The sequence below is a fragment of the Sciurus carolinensis genome, chromosome 10 (assembly GCF_902686445.1).
Source record: "Sciurus carolinensis chromosome 10, mSciCar1.2, whole genome shotgun sequence".
NCBI lineage: Eukaryota > Metazoa > Chordata > Mammalia > Rodentia > Sciuridae > Sciurus > Sciurus carolinensis.
Genome location: NC_062222.1, coordinates 67,334,627 through 67,340,018, shown reverse-complemented (window position 1 = coordinate 67,340,018; position 5,392 = coordinate 67,334,627). Strand labels below are relative to the sequence as shown.

At 35.8% G+C, this 5,392-nt stretch overlaps 1 non-coding gene across 1 annotated transcript; it reads left to right on the top strand.

Moving 5' to 3' along the window:
- Positions 1-419: 419 nt before the first annotated feature.
- Positions 420-493, top strand: Trnat-cgu (transfer RNA threonine (anticodon CGU)). Its single transcript has one exon. It is a non-coding gene; the product is annotated as a tRNA-Thr (tRNA).
- The last annotated feature ends 4,899 nt before the right edge of the window (positions 494-5,392 follow it).

Genomic DNA, 5,392 nt, shown 5'->3' with positions numbered 1-5,392 from the left:
TGAGAATGCTGGCCCATCTAGGAGTTCAATTTTTGTTGCTTTAGAGAATCTCCATGTAATTATTTGAAGTTTTCTGTCTGGTTTGAAGTCCTTCTCAAATGCATGTTTATGATTTTTAAGTTTATATTAATACATGTGTGTATTGGTGGGGATTTTTGTGCCCTTCGGAATTCATACCTTCAATAACTTGGATATGAAGGAAGAACTTTCCAAGGCCTCCTATCCCAAAGGATTTCTTGCCCTTCATGTTTCCCTCTACTCCTCTCATATTATACCACTTAAAATTCTGTCTAATTTTAAATGGAATGTCAATCAACCAACAAGCCTAAGACTTTTATTAGATGCACATAATTTTACTAGGTAACATGAAGAACATAAAGAAATACAAATCATGCACTGAAAATACATAATCTAGGGGCTGGGGATGTAGCTCAGTTGGTAGAGTGCTTGCCTCGTAAGCACAAGGCCCTGGGTTCAATCCCCAGCATCGCAAAAAAAAAAAAAAAAAAAAAAAAAAAAAAAAACCACAAGCGAGAAGATAGCAGATCACATTTTTCAAAGCACAGTCATTTGTTGCTTAACAAAAAGGGTACCTCCTGAAAGACACATCATTAGGTGCTTTCATGGTGGTGTGAACATCACAGAGTGCACTTTTTCAAACAGAGATGCTATAGCCTATCACACACCTAGGCTATATGGCTCCATCTTTTCCCAGCATCTTTTCATCTATACAATGGAGTTCTAAGATAATATCAGAAAGTATTTTGTGACAGAATAATGAAATAGAATTATGTTCATAATATATTAAGTAAATAACACTGCTAGAAAACACTATACTCTCTTATTATCCACTATTTTGAATAAAATAAAAGTATACAATAACTTATCAAACAATCTTCTCACAGGTACCTGTAACAGATGACCACAGTAGGAGAAGAAGGAAACAAAGCAGCAGGGACAGAAAAATCCCCCTTTACACTTAGTGCAGTAAAAGTCCCCAAGCTGAATGAGCTAAGAGTCTCTAGGCTGTTGACAAACTTATACCTGTAGAAGTAATGTAAAATGCACCCTCCAATAGAATCGTGCCAACTCCCTTGCCTGGATGGACCCCAAACTTGCTTTTGTATAAAAGTAAAAGCCCTGCTGTGCTTGGGGCTCAGACTTTGGGAATTATCCCTGAGGGCTATGGCTACTAATAAAGTATTGCTTCCAGGTCTTTGTGTCCTGACCCTCATTTCCTACTACTGAATGTTGTGTTGGTGTGGGTTCCTGAGAGGCGAGAAGGTGGCTGTTCCAATCACCATGACGAATACACTATTTATAACCCCTGATTAATAGATGGTGCTCCTGTGATGTGACTCATTGTTATCTTCTGAACATTATTTATTTTGTATAAACGTTATTTTATATAAACTTAACCAGGGGATCAAAGCTTGATGGTGTTTTTTTTTTTTTTTTTTTTTTTCTTTTTTTCTCATATGGAAATCTAGATGTGAATATTGAGTTCAGGGAAAAAACAGAACAAACAAACAACAACAAAACAAAACAAAACAAAAAAAAACCTTAAAAAATATACTGAGTGATATGCCCAGTTGCCATTTTGCCTGTGCCCTCTCAGTGGAGGATGAAGTAGCATTTACAAGCTAGATGAGGACAGTCAGAGGGCTTCCGAGTTTCACTTCCAACCACAAAACCAGTATTGACGTTTTCCAGCGTGTGAAGGGACTAGAGCATTCCTTTCCCTTCAGGAGGAACTCAGAAGCACAATACATGGTTTTCTTTTAAGAAAGGGCTATTTTTATTTCAACTACTTTCCTAGGGTGAATGTTTCACAAAAATCTAGTAGAAAAGAGCTCAAAACCACACGATGTGTATGTAGTCATTATTCTAGAATTGTATGAATTATTCAGATTAGTGTTAGGTGCTATATTTGTTAGTCTTGCAGGACTAACTATATACCTTAATTTTACATTATATTAATATTTGTTTGAAATGAGCTAAGAAAGCAACCAAAGATCAGTTATAAGATAAAATGGTGTTTCTAACCATAGATGAGAAATCAGGATTTTACATTGTTGTTGTATTCCTTTTTCAGTAATTTGCTTAGAAAATAATTCTTTATTTTCTCTCTCCCATTATCTCAATTATTTGCATCTAATTTTAATGTTACAACTTATCTAGTAGGGCCCACTACTTTTATTAATATGCACTCAAATGTTTTATCTCAGCAAATATATTCATATTAAGAAAGATATTAAGAAAGTTTTGAAATTAAAGCATTATAAAATTAAAATGTTTGGGTTTTGTGCCACTTAAAGAATATAGTTCTCAGAAATTCTGATCAGGTACTTCAAAACTACACTTTACATTTCAAATGAAGTTCAACTTAATGAAAAGGAGGTTTTTGTATCAGAAAGTTCACCCATTAAACTCAACAAATAAATGACCTAACACTACAGCTCAAAGCCCTAGAAAAAGAAGAACACACCAACACCAAAAGTAGTAGAAGACAGGAAATAGTTAAACTCAGACCTGAAATCAACGAAATTGAAACAAAAGAAACAACACAAAAAATTGAAAAAATAAATAGTTGGTTCTTCGAAAAAATAAACAAAATTGATAAACTTTTAGCCACACTAACAAAGAGAAGATGAGAAAAAACCCAAATCACTAAAATTCGGAATGAACAAGGAAATATCACAACAGACACGATTGAAATACAAAACATAATTAGAAGCTATTTTGAAAATCTATACTCCAAAAAAATAGAAAATTTTGAAGACATCAACAGGTTTCTAGAGACATATGAATTGCCTAAACTGAACAAGGAGGACATACACAATTTAAATAGACCAATTTCAAGTAATGAAATAGAAGAAGTCATCAAAAGCCTACCAACAAAGAAAAGTCCGGGACCAGATGGGTTCTCAGCCGAGTTCTACAAAACCTTTAAAGAAGAGCTCATTCCAATACTCCTCTAAGTATTCCATGAAATAGAAGAGGAGGGAACCCTCCCAAACTCATTCTATGAAGTCAATATTACCCTGATACCTAAACCAGACAGAGACACATCGAGGAAAGAAATTTTCAGACCAATATCCTTAATGAACATCGATGCAAAAATTCTCAACAAAATTTTATCAAATCGCATACAAAAACATATTAAAAAGATAGTGCACCATGATCAAGTGGGTTTCATCCCAGGGATGCAATGTTGGTTCAACATCAGGAAATCAATAAATGTAATTCACCATATCAGCAGACTTAAAGTCAAGAATCACATGATTATTTCAATAGATGCAGAAAAAGCATTTGATAAAATACAGCACCCCTTCATGCTCAAAACACTAGAAAAAATAGGGATAGTGGGAACATTCCTTAACATTGTAAAGCCCATCTATGCTAAGCCCGTGGCTAATATCATTCTAAATGGTGAAAAACTGAAAGCATTCCCTCTAAAAGCTGGAAGAAGGCAGGGATGCCCTCTTTCACCACTTCTATTCAATATTGTCCTTGAGACTCTAGCCAGAGCAATTAGACAGACCAAAGAAATTAAAGGGATACAAATAGGAAAAGAAGAACTCAAACTATCCCTATTTGCTGATGATATGATTATATACTTAGAGGAAACCAGGAAATTCCACCAGAAAACTTTTAGATCTCATAAGTGAATTCAGTAAAGTAGCAGGTTACAAGATCAATGCTCATAAATCCAATGCATTTTTATACATTAGTGATGAATCTTCAGAAAGAGAAGTTAGGAAAAGTACGCCATTCACAATAGCATCAAAAAAAAGTAAAATACTTGAGAATCAGTCTCACAAAAGAGGTGAAAGACCTCTACAATGAGAACTACAGAACACTAAAGAAAGAAATTAAAGAAAACCTTAGAAGATGGAAAGATCTCCCATGTTCTTGGATAGGCAGAATTAATATTGTCAAAATGGCCATACTACCAAAAGTGCTATACAGATTCAATGCAATTCCAATTAAAATCCCAATGACATACCTTACAGTAATAGAGCAAGAAATTATGAAATTAATCTGGAAGAATAAGAAACCCAGAATAGCTAAAGCAATCCTTAGCAGAAAGAGTGAAGCAGGGGGTATTGCAGTACCAGATCTTCAACTCTACTACAAAGGAATAGTAACAAAAACGGCATGGTATTGGTACCAAAATAGAAAGGTAGATCAATAGTACAGAATAGAGGACACAGACACAAACCCAAATAAATACAATTTTCTCATACTAGACAAAGGGGCCAAAAATATGCAATGGAGAAAAGATAGCCTCTTCAACAAATGGTGCTGGGAGAATTGGAAATCCATATGCAACAGAATGAAACTAAACCCATATCTCTCACCGTGCACCAAACTCAACTCAAAATGGATTAAGAACCTCAGAATCAGACCAGAGACCCTGCAGATTATAGAAGAAAAACTAGGTCCAGATCTTCAACATGTCGGCTTAGGACCAGACTTCCTCAACAGGACTCCCAATAGCACAAGAAATAAAAGCAAGAATCAACAACTGGGATAGATTCAAACTAAAAAGCTTTCTCTCAGCAAAGGAAACTATCAGCAATGCAAAGAAAGAGCCTACAGAGTGGAAGAAAATCTTTGCCAATCATACGTCAGATAGAGCACTAATCTCCAGAATCTATAAAGAACTCAAAAAACTCTACACCGAGAATGCAAATAACCCAATCGACAAATGAGATAAGGAAATGAACAGACATTTCACAGAAGAAGATCTACAAGCAATCAACAAACATATGGAAAAATGTTCACCATCTCTAGTAATAAGAGAAATGCAAATCAAAACTACCCTAAGATTCTATCTCAACCCAATTAGAATGGCGATTATCAAGAATACAAGCAACAACAGGTGTTGGCGAGGATGTGGGGAGAAACGTACACTCATACATTGCTGGTGGGGCTGCAAATTAGTGCAGCCACTCTGGAAATCAGTGTGGAGATTCCTCAGAAAACTTGGAATGGAACCACCATTTGACCCAGCTATCCCACTCCTTGGCCTATACCCAAAGGACTTAAAATCAGCATATTACAGAGATACAGCCACATCAATGTTCATAGCTGCTCAATTCACCATAGCCAGACTGTGGAACCAACCTAGATGCCCTTCAAGTTGATGAATGGATAAGGAAACTGTGGCATATATATACAATGGAATATTACTCAGCCATAAAGAATGATAAAATTATGGCATTTGCAGGCAAATGGATGAAATTGGAGAATATCATGCTGAGTGAGATAAGCCAATCTCAAAAAATCAAAGGACCAATGATCTCGCTGATAAGTGGATGATGGCACATAATGGGGGGTGGGAGGGGTTAGTGTTAGGGTTAGAGTTAGCGTTAGGGAGGGGGGC